The sequence below is a fragment of the Thermobia domestica genome, chromosome 4 (genome assembly GCF_964235325.1).
Source record: "Thermobia domestica chromosome 4, izTheDome1.hap1.1, whole genome shotgun sequence".
In the NCBI taxonomy this organism is placed as follows: Eukaryota; Metazoa; Arthropoda; class Insecta; order Zygentoma; family Lepismatidae; genus Thermobia; species Thermobia domestica.
In genome coordinates, this window is record NC_137457.1 from 59,997,599 (window position 1) to 60,020,679 (window position 23,081).

A 23,081-nucleotide genomic window follows, 5' to 3' on the forward strand; every position below is an offset into this window, starting at 1 on the left:
GAAAGGTGACAAAGTATATGTTAAATGGCTAGGGTTTGATGATTCGCATAATAGTTGGATAGATAAGAGTAGTGTTGTAGTGTAAATATAAATGTTTGTCTTATATTTATGCCATAAAATATATGCCATAAAAGGATAGTTTGAACGAGATAAAGGGGTAACGAAACGTTACCCCTCATAGCATATTTCCGGGGTCGGTATTTCGACTGTGGAAATTATCAAAAAATAAGTGGACCGAATTCGGGCTACTTTGAAAATTCATCTTACACAGTAATGAAACGTTACTCTCATAATATATATTTCCAGGGTCGGAAGAGCGGTAATTCACCGCCCTGCGTTAATCCACAATAACATACAATCTTCATCAACGAGTCTGGGTTACTACAACAAACTTCATGGTTACAAAACAAACACTCAAAAGATTTATTGGATTATTATAAGAGAAACCTAGCTTCCCAGTTTGCTGGGAAGCTGCCAAACCCTTTTACAAATCCGGCTACTTCAGAAACTCATCTTACACAGTAAAAACTAGCTGGTAACGAAATAAACAATCTAAAGAGTTAATTTCTTATATAAAGTCATCGCACCGAATTCGTAGGGATGGCTTTAAGATTAGTAAGAAGTAAGAAACTACTTGAATATTATGATAACAATTAGCTAGCTTACATCCAAGCTAGCAAAACAAATTCGGGGGAGCAATGTAGCACTTTTGCTCTGTTGCTCTACATAAAAATTAATGGAGCAGATATGCTCCGGTAAAAATAAAGAGAAACCTTGCTTCCCAGTTTTCGAGCTGTGGAAATTATCATAAATAACCGACTCCCAGCGGGGACACGCGTTTAACGAGGAAACACAAACAAACTCCCTAACGGAAAATTTTCCGGTTGCAAAATATACCATCATGACACAAAACAAAACATCAGAAGACAAGCTCATTTCAGAAAAGATAAGCGGTCTAGATATAGGTCACTTCAAAATTCTTCCGAAGCTATGAAGTTCAGAAACTCATCTTAGACAAGGTTAGATAAATCAAAAGATCTCCTGCGATATTATAACAAGAAATTAGGTGGGCCAGATCTGTACCATCAAAACCCAATTTACATAGTTGAGTCAAAAGGAACAAATAAAAATAAACAATCAAAAGAGCTAATAAGGTATTACGATGAAAAAACCGACTCCCAGAATTCTGCGGGTCGCTCCAAAACAAATTTACATAAAACAAATATGAGTCCTCGAAACGGGGACCCACGTTAATCCACAACAACATACAATCTTCATTAACGAGATAAGCGCTCTAGATATAGACCACTTCAAAGAAGCGACGTATGCATGTTTGAAAGGGGTCCAGTACTGGTGGACCCCACGAAAATGAAGTTAAAAATAAAGATTTTCTATATAATAAATATGGGTACTATGGATAGTCCTCTTAGTTTAAATGATATTTGCTATGAACAGATCAAAGATAACTATTGGTATGGTATCTTCGGTGATTTCAAGTTGATTATAGATAAGAGTACAGGATACTTCAATGCTACTAAGTTGTGTCAGAGTGGTGGTAAGAGGTTTGATCATTGGTTAGAAAATAAACGATCTAAGAGACGAGTTGAATATTATGAGAAAAAGCATAGCTCCCGGAAAACCGGGAACCATCATCAGCCATTATATGAGATCAGACTTGGCGGTACAGAAGCCAATAATGAAATATCAGGTACATATGTTTACAAAAAGATTCTTTTAGATATTGCAACTTGGTTATCTTATGATTTCTATGATAAGTGTTATGATATAATCGAAGATTACTTCACACAAGACTTCAAACAAATTCGAGAAGATCAGGAAGAGTTACAATCAAGAGTAGAAGAGATAGAACAACAAATGGTGCAATCACGATTGTACAATCAAGAATTAGAAAGCAAAGTTGATTATCTTAAAACAGATGCAGCACCATATACAGAAGATCCAGGAAAGATACATAGGCTATTCATTATCAAGAAAAACCTTACTAAAGAACAACTTGAAAATATACTTTTTTACTATGACGAAGAAGAACGAGATCAAAAAGAAGGAATAGAACGATATAAGTATTGGGTTGGAAGAGTACAAACATACAATTACGAAAGTAGGATTAAACAACTCAAACTTAAGTATCCAAGTATGAGTATTCTGCTTAACGTCGACGATCCAAACTCTGTCAACTTATACAACAGAGCTAAAGAAAGATATGTTGATAGAATAACTTGGCACGGTTCGCATATGAACACAGATTTAAGTGATATAGATCTTGTTGACAGGTTTATTCAGTTAAGAGACATTTAAGTATAAAAATACTAAAGTTACAACTGGGGGGTTCACCGGCACTGGCCCCCTTTCAAACATACAACTTTTATGGTATAATAGCCATAAAAGATAATTAGTTATGCATTAACCCTCTGCTGCAACAGCGAATGCTACATTCAACATATCACCTAAATTGGGATTATTATGATATTTTCTTATTATAGCTCTCCAATCCACAAAATATTTATATGCATATATAAAGTCTATAGATAGGTCTTGATATGTTGAAATGTTAGTCCAATGAACTCTACCTTCGAACTCTGCAATAAATTCTTCTGTTAAATTTTGAGACATTGAAATCATTTCCCAATCTACTTTGTCAGCGTAATCTCTTATAAAGTTTTCTGATAATTCACGAGTTCCAGATATGTACCACCAATTAACTCTATCTGCATGTTCTCGTATAAAGGCTTCAGAGAGTTCGTTTTTGTAAGATATAGCATCAAAATCAACTTTATCTATAAACTCATTAATAAATTCTTCAGATAGCTTTTGGTTATACGATACTTCTTTCCAATCAACTCTATCTGAAAATTCTGTTATAAAGTCTTCTGATAAGTCTTGGCTTCCTGAAATAATCTCCCAATCAACTTTATCAGCTAATTCTCTTATAAACTCTTCCGATAACTTTTTCCATAAACATATTTCACTCAAATTAACTTTCTGCAAATATTTACGTATGAAGTCTTCTGTAATGTGATCATAGTTATATTCCCCCTCATAATCATCATAGCCTATAGATAGCCATTGTTCATCAGTCAGTGAATCTAATATTTCATCAGACAAGCTCATAACGTTCGCATAGAGAATGTTTTGTGTAAGAAATGAGTTGTTTTCTTTAGTGGCCTTCTTGAACAAATGATCTAACATACCTATGGATACGCTAAAATTTATTTTGTCTTCGTCATTATAACCACCAATATCTAAATATTTACATACACAATCAAATACAGGTTTGTAAGATAATATTTTCTTAGCACTAGTCATGTTTGTTTCTATTCTTTGATTTTTAAATTTATTTCATTATTTGTTGGTTTTCGATATAACAAATATGGAGAAAGATTTTGATTTATTACATGATAGACTTGAACTAATTCATAATGATCTTAAACTCTTAGCAACACTACTAGAGAAGCAAATACTGTTGAAGGAAAAAGAATTATTAATAATGCAACAAAAAACATCTGATTTCAGTAGTGATGATGAATACAAATATGGCAGTGATGATTATGATGATGCTGATGATGATGATGATGAGTAAGTTTACAAAAATGATTTAGTTTTAAATGTGTATATGTGACTTTGATGGGTTAATCCCATAAAAGCCGTGTTCTAATACAACGCGTAATATGTAGACAATGACAGGAGTGTACAATGTTAAGCGTTGTACTAGGACAAATGAAAATGGACTAAAATAACCCGGTGAAGAGTACTAACGAAGATTTTCTATATAATAAATAAGATGAATAATTATAGTAAATTTACCGTAGTAGAGTTAAGGCGACAATGTAAAGAGGGGGAATCAGAAGATATTCCCGATTAAGAAAAGCAGAACTAATAGACCTTCTTAAACAACATGACGATGAACAAAGCAGGAGACAGATTAGAAATATACTCCCATTTAAACAAGAAGTAATTGAAGAACCAAGAATCAAAGTTGAATCGCAACCAATCGATGTAAAACTTAAAAGCACAGCATTCAAATCAAGATTAGAAACATGGAGATTTACAACAGACTACAAAGAACATGATCCTCTAGAGCAATATATCACCTCAACATCGAAAGCTTTAATAAATAGAATAAACATCAGCTTAGAGAAACATAATTCATTGAAAGTTAATCTTTTGATAAACTGTGAATATAAGAAAGGAAAAGAAATACAGACCTTCTATTTCAACACTAATAATGGAGAAGTGCATCAATCAACCAACTTAAAAGAATTTATAACTACTGCAAAACAAATATTAAGAACAAGAATGGATGAGTTCCAAGCTAGAGGTTCTGGTTGGGCTTTTATCAATATTAACTTTTTAGAATTAGCACTCAATAAATACACACTATATAAAGGATCATCATACATAGAACTACCAAATATAATTAAAACGAAAAAAGCTGTTATCAATGTAAAGAACACGGATGAAAAATGTTTCTTATATGCGATTTCTTCTGCATTACATCCTGTTGAGAAAGACCCCCAAAGACCATCAAAATATAAGCACGTGTTCATAGATTTAGAATCTAAACTAAAAGATATTCATTTTCCAGTAAAACTAAGCGATATTCCAAAAATTGAAAGAATGCTTGATATATCCATTAACGTTTATACCTACAACGAGCAATACATGGCCTACATTTTATATCATACTCAAAACAAAAAAGAAACACATGTTAATTTATTATATGTAAAAGAAGAAAGTAAAACACACTACTGTTGGATAAAAGACTTGAGTAGGTTAGTTAGCAGTCAAATGACTAAGTGGAGAGCCGAAAATATTTATGTGATAGATGTTTGTTATATTTCTACTCACAAGATGCACTAGATAGACATGAGAAAGATTGTTCTAGTCATGAAGCTGTTAAAATAGAAATGCCACCAAAAAATGCATACGTTTATTTAAGAACTACCAATATACGATGAAGATGCCAATTGTGATTTATGCTGACTTTGAGTGTCTACTACACAAGGTTATGGGTTGTAATGAATGCTATCCGCAAAATAAACCATATACTAAGAAATATCAAGAACATAAACCATCCGTATTCTGTTACTATATTGTAAAGAGCGATGGAACTAAAACAAATCCTGTTGTGGGTAGAGGTAAAGATGCAGCTAAGAAGTTCATAAGTATGTTAAAGAAAGAAGCCAAAAAGATATCAAATATATATAAACAGAATAACGAAATACCTTTAACAAGCAAGGAGAGAAAAGAGTTCAATAAGTCTACACACTGTTCTTACTGTAAGCAGGAGTATATTACAAATAATCATAAAGTTAAACATCATGATCACATAAGTGGAAAGTTTGTAGCTGCATTATGTAATAGTTGTAATCTAAAAGTGAAAGTACCTAAGTTTGTACCAGTGATTATACATAATCTAACAGGATATGATTCCCATTTGTTTATTAAAGAGCTAGGATGTAATAAAGAGCAAATAGATTTAATTCCTAATAACGAAGAACGATATATATCATTCAGTAAAAATGTTGGAACCATCAAATTAAAATTCATAGACTCATTTAGATTTATGGTTTGCAGTTTAGATAAACTATCGTCAAGCCTAACAAGAGAACAAATGATTCATACGCAACACTTCTACACTAGTGAAGAACAATTCAGACTTGTAAAAAGAAAAGGTGTTTACCCATGTGATTATGTTAGTGACTGGAATAAGTTTAGACAGAGAAAGTTACCATCAAAGGAAGCATTCTTCAACAAGTTAACTAACACACATAGTAGTGATGAGGATTATGAGCATGCAAAGAAAGTATGGGAGACATTTAAAATTAATAACCTCGGACAATACCATGATCTATATCTAAAAACTGATGTCCTGTTATTAGCAGATGTGTTTGAAAACTTTAGAGAGACATGTCTTAAGGCTTATGGTCTTGATCCGGCATGGTATATGACAGCACCAGGTTTAGCTTGGGATGCAATGTTAAAGATGACAAATATAAAACTAGAGTTACTAACCGATTATGATATGGTATTGATGATAGAGAAAGGTATAAGAGGTGGGATTAGTCAATGCTCAAAAAGATATGTAAAAGCAAACAATAAGTATATGGAAGATTATGATAAGAGCAAAAATGATTCTTACCTAATGTACTTAGACGCAAACAATCTATATGGATGGGCTATGAATACGTATCTACCGTATAAGGAATTTAGATGGTTAAGTGAAGAAGAGATAAATGAAACCGATTTCGCAAGCATACCTGATAATTATACTACTAGTTACATACTAGAAGTTGATCTTGAATATCCAAAAGAGTTGCATGACAATTATAAAGATTACCCATTAGCTCCTCAAAATATATGTCCACCTGGTTCAAAACAATCAAAGCTATTAACAACTCTATATGATAAAGAGAAATATGTGATTCACTATCGAAACTTAAAACAGTGTCTATCACTTGGATTAAAACTTAAGAAGATACATCGAGTAATAGAGTTTGAGCAATCAGATTGGTTAAGGAACTATATAGATTTAAACACACAAATGAGAACAAAAGCAACAAATGACTTTGAGAAAGACTTCTATAAGCTGATGAACAACAGCGTATTCGGGAAGACAATGGAAAGTATTAGAAAGAGATGTAAGCCTATAAAAGTAGAATGTGATCCAGCTAGAGTAGAAAAACTAATTGCTCAACCAAACTTTAAAAGTAGAACTATTTACGCAGAGAACTTATCTGCGATAGTATTAAATAAAACCAAACTAACCTTTAACAAACCGATATATGTTGGAATGAGTATATTAGATCTTTCAAAGTATTTAATGTATGACTTTCATTATAATGTGATGAAGCCAAAGTATCAAGACAAGATATAAATATGTAACACAGACACAGATAGTTACATTTACCACATTCAAACAAAAGATGTGTACGAAGATATGAAAGGTTATATTGATTACTTCGATACAAGTGATTACCCTCAAAACAATAGATACAACATACCACAGATCAGTAAGAAAATACTTGGTAAGATGAAGGATGAGATTAAAGGTACAATCATAGAAGAGTTTGTAGGTTTAAAAAGTAAGATGTACAGTATAAAACACCTCAAATAGATTTAACAGATAAAGACTTTAAAGGTAAGTTCGATAAGGAAAAGTGTTGTAAGAAAGCTAAAGGTGTTAAGAAGAGTGTCGTGTATAAAGAACTTGCATTTATTTTAAAGAGAATATTATAAGAAGATGAATTTAATTAGAAGTTATAAGCACGATTTGTACAGTATAGAAGTAAACAAGTTAGCTTTAAGTTGTGTGGATGATAAGAGATGTCTTTTAAAGGATGGAGTCAATACCCTACCATGGGGTCATTATAAGTTAGAAGAGTTGTAGTTTTAGATGTAAGATTTTAGATTGTAAGTTTTAGATGTAAGCGTTTTTATGATTTTAATGTCATAAAGCATATGCGCAGTGTACAATATCTGATCTACTTTGCTCTCACCTTCTTTATTAAAGTTCAATGTTCAGTGGCGACTTCATAATTTTTTGGTAGTCAGGGGTGGAGGGGAAATGCGCCAAAAGTTAGGTACATATACTACTAATCTAGTTTATGAAAAAGAAACCGAAACTGAAATCATAAACATTAAAACTCATAAAATTGAAGATGGTAGCAAGAAATACAACGTGGCATCCTAGTATACACCTGTACCTGTCAGCCCGGAAGCGATTTAATTTCTAGTAAAATATGACTCATCTGAGAATCCATCTCAACCTGGGTTAGAACAGTTCGACTCTTAATACAGTTACTAGTAATCAAGTCAACGACGTGGATGCAATTGTTCAGACTCACTTGGCTCAAATGGGTATAGAACTCAGATTCTCTGCACAGGAAGTCCATAATGAACACAAGGGAAATGACTCACATTCCTTGAATAGAAGTCAGAACGATGATTAGTAGAACAGCTTAGATCATCTTTAAAAACTGGTCTATAGCCAGAGATAGGAGTCTTTATACAGCCACTAATTAGAGGAACAAAAAATACAAATGTACGGACTCCCTTGGTTCGTTGTTCGGAATCGGGTGTAGGTAGGAGGGATACAGTATTTTGTAATATCTCTCAATCTTTGCATTATTCGTCTCAACGTTACGTTCAATTTTGTTAGTTATCAGTTTTGGCATCACTAGCAAAATTTTATGAAACAGGCCAAGGTGTTTTAATTTTCTTTTTTTTTTATTTGCGAGAATATTTTTATCAGCAAAACCATCGTAGTTTATATTTTTTGAACTGCATTATTTTTATTACTATTATTATTATTATTATTATTATTATTATTATTCATTTACACATTAAAGCTAAAAAGAATATTTCTGAAGTTATATTACTCGTTTACAGTATGTACTGAAAATGTAACAAAAAAAAGGAAATGAGAAAACGAAAAATAAAATAAAAAACAAATACAATATAAGAAAGTAAAAATAAAGTATACACTCTGTGTCACTTCAATTTGGGAAAATGATTGCATCAGTAGAAAACTATTTATATGTTTCAGATATGGCAAATATCCTTATTTTGGCTGCATTTAACACGAGTTTGTATAATTTAATTCTTAATTTATAATACAAGTATATTTTTATTAGAAGCATACGATATGAAAAGAATAGGAGTTCTTTCTTTTAATCCACGATCCCACGATTTCTAACCTATTGCCTAAAGTACGTTGACTATTCTTTCACTACTGCCAAAAGCTCCTAACTTATGAATTGTGTCAAGAAATGAAGATGTGGGGGAGTGAAAACGGAAACAAAAGTTTGATTTCTTTATGAAAAGAAATAAACATACAAACTTTGTTTTGACGAACGAAGGCTTATGCAACCAAGTTTGATTTCTTTATGAAAATAAATAAACATAGAAACTTTTGTTTTGCCGAACGAAGGCTTATGTAGCCAACAATCCGTGAGGACAAACCTTTTAAAGAAATCTTGAGTATGAGATAATTTCTTTTCTGCCATAGATGCCTGTGTATCTTTGTAGATATTCCATTAATTATTCTGAAATCTAAAAGGAGCGTCTTGTGTGCTAAAATAATATATTATTATCTGTCGCAAAGATTGTTGTTGCTGGTCCACATTGTTTAAGCCTTTTTGGAATCTATGTTATGAACAATCACACCATACACTACTCATCTACTTTATAATTTAATTGTGTTTAACAAGGCTATTCAAGTAGAAAATATGAAAAAAATAGATATTTACATTTATTTCACTGTTTCAGTTCACACGACAAGCTGTAGAAAAATAAAAAAAGAAATCAGAACAAATCTTCATAGCTTAGCACTTATCCTTAATACAACAAAAGTACATTTGTTACAAACACTTCTACTGTGTATTTTAGTGTGAGAGGCTATCCTATTTTCCATTGAGAAAGCCATTACGTGTCTTGAGTTCGGATCTCCGTCACACCTGTTTTATGATCATCTTTTCTAATGGTTATAAAAAGCTGAACCATAAATAGAGGGCAACACTTCAATCATTTTGATTTGGAGCTGAAAACTTGATGCTTCTGCTTCAATACTATGTCGAGCAAACTTTAGTCTAGTGGCGTAGATTAGCCCTTGACCATGTAATGCCGACTGCCTTGAAATCAAATACAGAACATAAGAATTTAATTGGTCATACGTGTAGTTTGGTGTGGAGAAATAAAAAAATTGAGGACCAAAGTTAAAAGAACAACTTGAGCTATTAATATAAAGTGTGCCAAAGATTTTAGACTTTTATCAACTTAAAATAAATACGAATATTTTAACAACTAGAAATAAAAACATAGGTAGAATTTTGTAAGCGGAGGCAAAGAAACCTCACTTTAACACACTAAGAACGAACCTTTTACAGCATATTGATCGTGGTTCAGTTCTCAAGGCACTCGGAAAGTAATATGAGGGTTCTCGAATCGGATCCATAGAGATCAAGTATGTTTTTTTTTTTACTTTAGAATTTTCTTTGGCTATTGATCGGCAATGAATCACGTTTCATTATTTTCAGATATTTGAGAATTCTGATGTTTCAATACATGAACTATTAAATCTTCAGGAATAATAATAATAATAATAATAATAATAATAATAATAATAATAATAATAATAATAATAATAATAATAATAATAGTACGTATCGTAGATTACAAGGCAGAAGTATTTTTATCGCTTACTCTTATCATTAGAAGTGGAAAGGTGACCAGAATTTGGAAAGAATATTCCGGTTTTGTTTAGTGGTGCCCACCAGATTAGCAACTTCATATCTCGTAACTAAAGCAAATCAAACCAAATCAAGACAAGAATGAATGTTTTATGTTCGATACGGGACAAGGCTAACTCAAATTTCACTAGTCAACAAGATTTTGATACAGAAATGAATCTATCTGATTCTAATAGAACTTTTCACGTAGAAATCGAATCTTGAAACAGTTTTTCTCCAACACCCTTAGTTTCCACGCGAAGGATGGATTTTCGGGAGATTCCCCTCAATTTTTCCATTTTTTTTTACAAATTTTGTACCTGTAGCTCGAGTACCCTTAGGTATATAAACACACACATTGCATGGTATGTTTGTCTGACTTATACTTGGTAAGCCTTCTAAGTTTTATAAGAATCGCATTATTCTTTCTAGAGAAATAAACATATTTATATAAAATATACTATGTGTACTGTTCATTTTACCATATGCATTAGTGCAGATAAAATTACATATAAGTTACAAGAAAATTACAATATACGCACGGTTTATACCTCATTGGACTTCAAATAAAAAATATTTTTAATGGAGTGTACACCATGTCGCCATTTTTGTATGAGGGGATTTCTAGAGGAATATTGTTGGAATTTCCCTCCAAAAAGTAGTTAATAAGATTTTTTGTCTCAACTTGCTATTTGTATATAGTGACACAGAAACAGGAACTGCACTAAAACATAGTTTTATGTATCCTAAATAAATAATGTTAATTTATTGTGAGTTGCATTATTATGTCAAGAAATATAAACTACTGTGTCTATTTATAGTTAATAAAGAATATACTATGCAAGACTTTTACCGAACACAAAAACTTAAAGTTGACTTAATATTGTAGCAGGTAGATGGATACCCAAATACAAGCACAAATACACAAATGTTTTCTCTGGAAAAGAAGTCACTTTTTGACATTTTGAACTGGCAACAATGTATAAAAAATTATTATTCACCTAGCCCGATGACTGTTAGTAGCGTTGAGTGACGGTCCAAGCTGTGCGTGTTTTACACGTGGCCGCATGTATGTTGAAGTGTTTGTGCATTGGGGAGTTTGAAAAGATTGTGTTGTGTGGTGATGCACTGAATTATATTACGTTTCTGCTGCTTCATGATTGACGGATTGTAGATTCGTGTGTGTATATGTGTGTGATACTTTACAGGATACAAGATGCCGAGGAAGTGTATAAAACACCCGGACAATTTATGTTATGTATGTTGAGAGCTGATATTGAAATCGCAATGTCGATGTTTTGCTCCACTTCTGAGGAAGTGTTATAAGTTAGTTTTTGGTTGCTGTGTAGGAGACCAAGATAAAAATTGGACTCCTCACTACATTTGTTGTACTTGCGTGAAACGTCTGACTGGGTGGGCAAATGGTGAACGAAAAATGAACTTTACAGTACTGATGATCTGGAGGGAACCAAAAGATTATTCTTCAGACTGCTACTTTTGTATGACACAGATAAAAGGAATAACCAGTAAATCTGAGAACACAGTATAGTACCCTAATATGCCATAAGCAATTAGACCAGTTCCACACAGTGCAGAATTACCTGTACCAGCACATCCTGATCATCTTACGTTAATGAGGATTACGTACTTGAGGCAACTACTGAAGTTCCGATTGAAGAAGATGATCCTACTTATGTAGGAAGCACATCTATATTGGATTGCCATCTCATAATTCAGGGTGAACTAAATGACCGGATTCAAAACTTTCCAGGATACAGGCAGAACTTCTCGCTTCTAGAATTAAAGCTGGAATCTTCTCCATCTTGATATTAAAGTGTGTATTATTCGAAACCGTCATACAGAGTTTCAAAACTACTATTCTCAAGAAAATGATTTATTGTATTGTAATAATGTCTGTGCTGTGGTGGATACACTTGGACATGCACATATAAGTACAGAGCGGAGACTGTGTATTGACTCTTCAAAAACTAGTTTTAAGCCTGTCCTTTTGCACAATGGCAACAAATTTCCTTTAGTACTTTTGGCATATGCAACTTATATGAAGAAACCTACGAAAACATCAAAATAGTGTTAGAAAGAATTCAATATGAAAAATTGAAGTTTACCGTTTGCTGTGATATAGTAGTTATTTCATTGCTAATGAGTTTGCAGCTTCGATATACGAAATAATATTGTCCTCTGCGAGTGGGACAGCAGGAACAAAGCGGAACTTTACATCAAGAAGGAATGGCCAAAGCGTGTATTAGCTCGTGGACAGAAGAATGTTGTTTATTCCACACTGATGAGCCCTGATGAGATAACTCTACCTCCTCTGCCTATAAAGTTGGGGCTAATCAGAAACTTTGTTAAGGCAATGGAAAAAAAATAATGCAGGATTTTGTTACCTCAAGCAAAACTTTCCTCTGGTTAGTGACGCTAAAATCAGGGAAGAGATCTTTGTAGGCCCCCAAAAGAGATGTTTGATTCGTGACCAAAAGTTTCAGCACCTATTAAATCCGGTTGAGAAAGCAGCTTGGTGTACATTTAAAGGTTTAACAGAAATTTTTTTGGAAACCAGAAAGACCCAAATTACCGTGAAAATGTTAGTGATTCCCTTCAGTCATTCACATATATGGGTTGCAACATGTCCCTTAATGTTCACTTTCTAGACTCCCACCTGGATTTCTTTCCTGAGGGACACTGAAGTTTACAAATGCTAGCTGATTACTGTTGGACACTCAAAAGAAATATTTCAGAAGCCAAACACAGAAGAAAGTCGACGACTAAAACATTTTATTTAAGGTATGTAAGTGTTCATTTATTAAGAAGATACCACTCACTTCTTGCATGATTTATTAAGTAGATATAAAATTGTGTTTTAGTGCAGTTCACGTTTCTGTATCACTATATCCAAAAGCAATTTAAGACAAAAATCTTATCAACTACTCTTTGGAGGGAATTTCCGATTGAAAATATATTTTATTTCAAATCCAAAGAGGCATAAACCGTGCTTATATTGTAACGTTTTGGGAAGTTATATGTGATTGTATCTGTACTAATAAATATGGTAAAATGAGCAGTACACAGTATATTTTTACATAAATATGTTTATTTCTCTAGAAAAAAAATTGCGATTTTTATGGAACTTAAATGGAAAGTATAAGTCAAGCAATATAATTTATACATCAAGCAAATTAATAGAATTTAATTTGTGTTTTTATATACCTAAGGGTAACCGAGCTACAGGTACAAGAATTGTAAAAAAAGAAAGAAATTTCAGTGGAAATTTCTGGATAATCTTTGTGTCGCGGGAAAACTGAGAGTGATGGAGAAAAACTGAATGCAGATTCGAATTTTAGATGGAACGTTGAATTAGAATCAGGTATTTTCTTCCGTGTTCCAGAGAAAAAGTATTTTTTGTCGACTAGTGTTATCGTTTCGTTTTGGACATAGGCGTAAACATTTTTCGCAATGGTGTATTTAGGATCTTGTTTTGGGAGCAGAGGATGGGCTTGAAACCAGGAAGAAGCATTTGTGCTTTACTTACAATGCGAGAAAATAATATTGAAATTATTTCGGGTGTCTTGACTCCCACAGCCACCCCTTAATACGCCGCTGATTTCTCGTCTTATCTAGATTCTCGCAATAGTGTATGTTTACTATTTAAGTAACCATTGTTCTGTAGACTGAATCTTATGCGTTATTTTGTTACGTTGAGCCGCGGTGGCTCAGTCGTTGAGCGTTCCCCTCTGGTACTAGGGTCTCGGGTTCGATCTCAGCCGTCGCCAAGTGAACTCCGTGGTGGGCAAAAATCATCAGCGTGGGTTACTTGGGGGTTCTCAGGTTTCCTCCTACTTTCTCCATTCCACCAATTCATTCGTTTCTCATCACCACAGTCTACTTTAGCCTAGCAGGCATAAACGTGGGACGTAAAAGTCAAAATTTTCATTTCATTTGTTTTTCAAGCTATGTTGTTACTTTGTATTTCCGAGCTCATCGAATTATGATCTTTGCAAATACTTCTGTAGCAAAACTTTTAAATTATTCTGCATATCCTAAAAGTTAGTGTGTTATATGCCTTACTGTTAATTGATATTCAGTTATTTTTAATACAGTTATATTCACTAAGATGTACAATACAGGACTTCAATGTAGAATTCAATGTAGAATTCATCACTGACTGAAAGTGATAGGAAAAAGGAAGAAAGATATTGTTTTTTTACACTGTCTAAGAGTAAATTGCTTTATAAGAAATACTTTAGAAGTATTAATGTTTAAGGCCTAGGCCCTAACAATGAGCATTACGTATTCATGAATTTTTACTAAACACGTTACGTTACCACAGAGTACGAATCATGGTTGTAGATATATGTCGTCATGTTGTTATATAGTATTTTCCCTATGAAGAAAGTCATTTCAACTCTAAGACCGAGAAAAATGGAATATCTAGCATGTTATACATCATAAATATCAATATTGTGAATGATAAAAATTTCTCTAATTTCCTGAAAAGGAACCGAACCCCTTCATTGCGAAACGAATGCTCTTGCCACTACTCTAAAACGCTCTGCGAAATTATAGGACCTGCTGCTATGGAACCTGGTGCTCTAGAACACTATGTTTTGTTTTTGTGATTTACCGAATATATCTTAGTAATTTGTCTGCATTTTCTACAAGAATTGACTCGTTTTGCAGTTTCGTTAACTTTGAACGACTGGAAAAAGAACACATAATCTCGCTCGTGGGATTTCTCGGGACACTCAGACACTCTTGTTTCCTCCTACATTCTCATTCCACTAATTCGTCGTTCATAATTCCCGTGTTTTAATCATCGCCTTGCTTATCATGACAGGCAACAATCGAGGGACACTAGAAGCAAAGAATTTATCCAATTGCATTTTCAAACGGTTAACCGATGCCAAATTGAACCGAAAAATAGCTGTATTTTCTATTGCCCGTTGACGTGTTCTTTCAAAAATAAAGAGACGAAACACATGGGAATCGTAATTCCATTCAAAAGCGAAACAACAGATACATAATAGCTTAACCTGAAACGAACGTTTACATATATTTCGGAACTTTCCCAAAATATGTATGGATATTGTAAATAGCGGAAATATAATGACTCTTTTGTAGCGTTTCCATCCGCTGTCGGGATACGAGCCGATGTTAAAAGGGCAACATTCATGGATACCAAAACTCAAGCAATGTTGACCAATCAACACCACCCTAAGTCCAACCACAGAGGGATCTACGAACACAAACGCAATTCCACGTCACTCGGCAGTTAACAGATGGATAATTCAGCAAAACCAAGTGATAGATGAATATTTAATACCATTTACAAGTCATAAATATATGCGCACACACACACACACACACACACACACACATATATATATATATATATATATATATATATATATATATATAATATAAATAACAACAACAACTCGAGTAAATATAATTTATTATAATAAGGTACAATATAATATTAAATAAAATATATTGAGCAACAAACAATTCCTTTCTTCCTTCGAAGTCTATTTGTAGGATTGATTCTATGACAATATTCAATCGATGATTATATTAAAGTCCAACTCTCGTTGGAGTTATAACCCTAACCAGGAACAATTATGAATTTGACCTAAATACGAATTTAATGAATAATAATTATAATAGGTTTTTTCCAGTTTCAAATCATTCGATCAGAGAGGAGAAAAAACTCCTTAAATTGAAATTCAAAATCTTAATTCAAGAATGTTCTAAAAAAAAAATCTAATATTCGATCAAGAGGAATCCTTTTTGGGGGGTGGGCAATCTCCAAAATCAAGAGATCCGAAAGGTAGATGTTGGAATCAACAACAAATTAATTTAACAATTACATCAAATCGTTTTAACAAATTTGGATTGCCGTGCCTCACCGCACCGTTCGCCTACAATAGCAGATAATAGTCTAAATCTCAAATCGTTCAAAAACTGTATGGATTAACCTCAATCTCTAATCGCATTAATTAATGCTGAAATATAAAGTAGATTATCAACAATACCATACGCATCGGGTTTAAGCTCGCTTACCAAAATGAAATGCTGAATTATCAATCGTATCTTCGAAATTACTAACGTGATTCAAAGAAATAATCTGTAACACAATACTATTGGAATCGATTATGACAACCCACAGACACAAAACACAAACAAAGGACAAACAACTGAAATATATTTAATAAACACTCACCTATTATAATCTTCTTTATGTTACCTTTCTTTGGTTTTTATGCCTCAATCTCAGTCTGCATGTCGTCCGTCCTGTATCTGATTACAAGAAAAACGTGCTTTGGCTGTGTCCAAGAAACTAGTTCAAAGACCAATGCTTAGGCCCAAAAAACGAAAATGTCGGAAGTAGTACTAATTCGTTCACTTATCCAGTGCGCTCTCTGGATCCACGAACATCGAGATTCACGACACAAATCTCCAGTGAAACTACGAGACAAATCCAGGATTAGGTCTTGTGTCACTTACTTAGTGACATTAACCACTACTCTCACCTCAATCTTTAACATCGACATTCCACCATTCAACTAAACTAGCTTCAAATTGAAAATAACGAATGTCACGTTCTCGTTTCTAGGCTTACTAAAACCACAATGACCGAACTTAGATCTGGTTTCTTTAAATTGAAATGCTCTCACTCGCTTTTCCACACTATCATCCCACCGTTCCGTCAGACAATTAGACCAAGAGTGGTCATTACTATGATTGCAGAGAATATAATTCTTATGAAAGACCATGCGTTCCAACGTGCAATGCGGAGTAGACCTCTGTTCTCACTCGAATATCCCACATTGTCATTTCAACAACCGAACGACCACTACAGATTCCGGATATTACGAGTATGGGTACACTAATAAAATGCTATTTTTAAGGCAATAGCCAAGAACAGGGTTAACTTTCCTCAGTTGTAAATCAACTATTCCATGCCGTGAGTGACCCACATGAACGTTCCACCATTTAATCACTCTCTTTAAAAATACGATGGTTTTGTGACCGAAATGAGATAGCGAACTATCGACCAAGACTTAGGTCAACTATACAGATATGTACGTCACAGATTGAAACCATGAAATGTCCCTGGATTCCTGAATACGCAGCAAACTTGTCTGACATAACAAAATAAAAATGGAACCTTAAGCAATGACATATATTCACTTAATACTTCGAACACCATTCGCAACACTGGGAAAAGCCACAGAGCATAATCTTACCCTTTCAATCTTACTTAGATTGCACAAAATCATATGGTCAAACACCAACCTTCTGTTTGAAACACTCCTGTCACTCTATTTCCTCTCTTTTTTTAAAGAAAGAAAATCACAAAACACAACACAGCTTGCACTTTTATTCTTGTGGTATAACTCCTTCCAACTGTAACTTAACACAGGAAAAAGCAGACGCTACAAACTAAGCCAAACGAATAAGACACGCGTCCCATTTTTCGACATCGAGGAATAATATTATCCGCCTGCTCGAAGATTGCAGAAACGTCCGCCTTCCACCAGGAATCATGGGTCAGTTCGCAGCCGAGAAGGCTGCGAGCTCCCTCGAAGGCCAACGGCGCTACGATCGCGATAAAGCACGTCTCCTACCGCGCAAGCGACCTTGAACTAACCAACAGTAAAGCAATGTATTTCTCTCTCTCTCTCACTCACTACAATTATAAACAGATTCTCTTCATTTCCTTTTTGCTTTTTTTTAAAAAAAAAAGCAACAAGCAAGGAAGGTTACAAAATCTTATTACAAGGAAGGTTACAAAATCGCATATATATCAACATTTCTTTTCTTCTCTTTTCATAGTTTTTCAGTTATTTTCTTCTTTTCCAACTCATAGTAACGGGATCGTTACACTTTGCAAACAAAACTAAATCAAAATACAGTTCGGCGTCCAAAATAAACCGATACATTCTCTTTCAACATTAAACGTATCGCAAAATAGTTAACAGGATTTTGGAACGTGTCTCTAAGACTGTATTTGATGTTTATATTATCTCGTGAAATCAACTGCATTCGTACTGTACTACAGTAGTGAAAATTTGAAGATAAAGACTCTATAGTCCATTATTTCCAACCACACACACACACACACACACACATATATATATATATATATATATATATATATATATATATATATATATATATATATTCCAGAATTCCAGAATTCGCGTAATTTTCTGCAGCAGTGGAAGAAGATTAAGTTTTCAAACTATTAATGTGAAATTTGGCATTATTATTAATAAATATCTGAATTTTTCAAATTAGTAGTAAATAAGAGGAAGTCGTTGTTTAGCTCTTACTCAAGAAGAGACAGCACACTTTTATTTACCTCAGGTTTACTATAAGGTTTATGTGCTTAAGATTACCCATAACCTACAGTCTTCTGTAAGGCTTTTCTTAACGTTGGTGAGTGATAGTGAGTGTGAGAGTAATAACGTCATCAACATGGCTGCCACGGAAATTCATAGCGTATTATAACTGAGGATATATTTTCACTCAATGAATGTAGAAACTTTATTCGTATATCAAAGTGAATTTGATGTCATTGCCATTTATGTACATTGCCGCCATATTTAAGTATGGCGCGTGATTCCCTCAAAATTTAGCTTCATTCGCGTTATTGTTAAACCTTATTAGCAAATATGTACGAAATCATTATAGATATGAAAATATGATGTGAAATAAATGTGATAGGGCAGAGTTTGAAAGTTCCAACGATATCCACATCATTACTGTATTTTGAAAATTGAATGAGTAATCCAATTTTATGTATCATATGGTGTTGTATTCTTGACTTCTTATATTATTTAAAGAATAATGTACACAACACTTTAATTTATCCCAAGTTCACCATAATCTTTGTAAAGTGCTTAAGATTGTACATAACCTATAGTGTTGAGAAACGTTTATCTCAATGTTGGTGAGTGGTGGGAATCCGAGTAATAACGTCATCGTAATGGCTGCGGCGACAACATGTAATACTTTACTTAAAGAAATATAATTATACAACAAAGCGTCGTAGAGGATTGTTCTTTTTTTCTAAATGCTCGTAATGAAGTACCTATTGTTTCGTGTAATACCAATGTATTTCGTAGCTCCAATAGTCTTCATGATATTTAGCTTGAAAGATACATTTTACTCTTTTTTTGTAACATAATGAGTATTTTAGTCCCAACTTTTGAACTTAAAAAAAATACAATTTATGATAACTATAAAAGTTTTTAATATTGTGGAGTATTTAAAATTGTCATTAAATATAGGATTAAGAGGTATTTGTGGCAGTTATAAATAATTTTCTGTTTTAGATTTCCGTGCCTTCAAATACTGATGAGCGACGATATAGAACGAAGTTGTGTATTTTTTTTTAATTTGAACTTTTTCTCGAAATTTCCCAATCTTTGTTTCTCACGAAAGATCGTTTTTAAACCATAGGATTAAGAGAATAGGAAACGATAATAAGAAACTTTAGTGTTTGCCCAGCCGGGTTGATCAACTTTTAGTCCCACATCTTGTTTCTTCAATGGGACATCCATTACCTCAACTTTCGGTTCGAAAATTCTGTTTGAATGTACAGAGGGTGCATTCATGCAGACATGGATTTTTTGATTGAGATGATAAATTATCTGGTAGTACATTCCTCTTGGTTTTTATGGTATAGCGTTTCTCATATAATCTTGTTTTTATGCCGAGCGCTCATGAGCTCGGTTCTCAGTAGTCCCCTTCTTTGCCATTATCAAATACGGACACGATTCGATTTTTCTTTTCGGTTAAGCCATATGTGGTATTAAGAATAATGTTATAAGCTTGCCTACGGAGGGGATTGCCTATTAAAAAAGTTGTTTCCTATAATGCTTAAACCACTGCAAGGGGATAGGTGGATGGCAAATGACTGAATGATTCTCATAAAATTGATGCAGACACAGATCAGGCATGGTCATACACGATCTCTTGAACTAAGATAATATTAAGTAACTATACTACATTTGACTAAGTAGCCCTTTGCAAAGGAAAGTAATATATACTATGCAACTAGAATTGTGGAATTAAGCACGGAAAATAGAGCATTCCAATAAAGGAAGAGCATGAACATGTGCTGAAAGCTGAAACAAATAATTAGGCGACGGAATAATCCTTTGGTAATTTTTTAAACCCCCTGTTTGCTTTCTAGTCACTTTCTTCGCTGTCTCTCTCTTTCTCTATGTTGTGGCTACTACTGCATACTGTTACAATCACATCATTGCTACTTTTATAATCTTAATTGTACATATTTGCCGCTCAGATTGCATCTGTGTAAATAATATTTCTAGCTTTATACCAGATTGTAGCGTCTATTCCAGTGTTTTATAGACATAATTTAAATCTAGATGAGAAGTACGATATTATAGCCACTATTATATAAAGGCTTAGATAGTAGTTCCTTTATTGTGCACTAGCATGAGGCAATGTATCATTATGATGAAGAATATAATGAGCGAATTATATAATGGTCTCATAAAGCTAATATATTTGGAGTGTTACTTTAATTGAGAAACTACACATAGAATAATTTTAAAAAGGGTTAAAATAATCTAGTCACTACACTCCCCAATTAGAATATATTCGAATAAATTTTTAAAATAAATCTTGCGGAAGGGCTATAGCATCCTAGGTCCTTTTGGTTTACGGAATGACACCTTTTGACAACAGTAAATGAAAACGTTTGTAGTATATATTCCTAAATATTTTCCTAGCTGCATGTATGTTTAATAAAATCTTGAATAAGATCTTGAATCCCCAACTGTCTCGTATAATTGAAGCATTAAAAAATCAACAATACATTAAACATCCATAAGAAGCAAGAATCGTAGGAATATTGGGCATAGAATAAGACACCTTCTAGTTGGTAAGTTTTTTCGTAGGGAAATAGCTCGTGGTTTTCTTTTGGTTCAAGTAAGTGGTAAAAGTTCTTTATCATACTTCATAAAGACAAATTAACAAAAACCTTCGATTAGAAAAAAAGTAGAAGGAAAGTGAATTGGCAAGATTACAATTGGATAGTAGATCACCACCCTATTATTGTGTTTCTCGTGTATTAGAGACTGTCTAATAAACACTTGACATAATAATTGGAAACTTTTGAAGACTAGTTGGAATTGGTCTTATAAAATAAACTATGGAAAAGACTTGTAGATATTAGCATGTTTCCTTAAGTTGGTAATTTGAGAGGCAATTACGCGAATAGACGAAAGGATTAATGCCGTCAAATGTCAATCGTCACAGGTCAAAGGTTAATGCCCCTGGCCCAGGGTAAATAACCAAGAGATAATTAGGACCACTCCCTCTATATTGTGGCAGTGGTACCTTGACCCACCAACTAAATTTTGGCAGGATTCCACATGTCAACCCCCTTAAATTTTGGAAATTGCCATATCTAAAAATTGCGTATGTTAGACTAAGAGCAGTGTATATATCTCTATCCGTATTGGGCGTTAATCTCACTCCCTTTTAATTGGCCAAAAATTAAAATTTCGGGGTTTTTTCACCTAATTTGTAAACTTTGATGAGGTCTTCTTAACTTATATTGTTATATGGTCGTGTACAATGGTCCATTTCATTTCATAAGATATGGGTACATTGGTGCACCCCTTTAAAAATTTGGGAGCGTAACCTTAGCCCACCCCTGAACTTTGGAAATTGTCAAATTTAAACATTCGGTATAATAGTATAGGACCCTAATATCTATCACTATTAATTTGGCTGGTCCATCTAGTTTCCTTTCATGGGTAAAGAATTGCCAAAATATAAACATAAGCAATACGTGTTCAGTTTTGGACCGAATTTATCTCCTTTTATGAGGTCCTATTATCTTATATGGTATATGATATGATGAGGGCATGGATAGGAGTTCATTTTCTTGCATAAGACATGGGTACACTGATGCAACCTTCTTAATATTTGGGATGGGTACTTTGGCCTACCCCTTAAATTTTTGAAATTGTCCAATTTAATCATTTGCTGTAATAGTATAAAACCTCAATATGTAGCACTATAAATTTGGGTGGTTCATCCTGTTGACTTTTATTGGTAAAAAATTACCAAAAAATCAAATTTCGGAGGTTATTGACCCATTTGATGCGGTTTTATTACCTTATATTTTGGTTATTTCACAATTTAAAGATTTCATATAGTACAATAGGACACTAATATGTATCACCATAAATTTGGAGATCCATTCATTTCCTTTAATGGATAAACAATTTTCCAAAATTTAAACTTCGTAGGTTATTGAGACATTTTTCTCTTTAGTGAGGGCTTTATTATTTTATATGAATTGTGTTCAGAGTCCTATTTTCTTTTATAAGGCATGAGCACATTGATTCTTTCTTCTTAAAATTTGCAAGAGGTATATTGGCCCACCCCTTATAGTTTCGAAATTGTCCAATTTGGCATACTAGTACAGGGCACCAACAAATATTATTATAAATTTCGTTTCCTTTTATGGGTAAACAATTGTCAAAAATGTAAATTGTTTATGTAACTGAACCCTTTTTATAAGAATTTAACACGTTATTTGTAAGTGTACAGGGATTCATTTCCTTTATTCTTTGATGCTCACGTTTTAAAATATGCTGGGTACATAGGACCATTTCTTAAATTTTGGAATTACCAAATAACAAAATTATGTAAACGTTCTCTAGAATCCTTCGCAAATGTTGGTGTTTATTTTGCTCCCCCTTATGGCCAAATGTCAATTTTCGAAGGTTATTGACCAACTTTATCATGTTTGATACTCTATTGAAT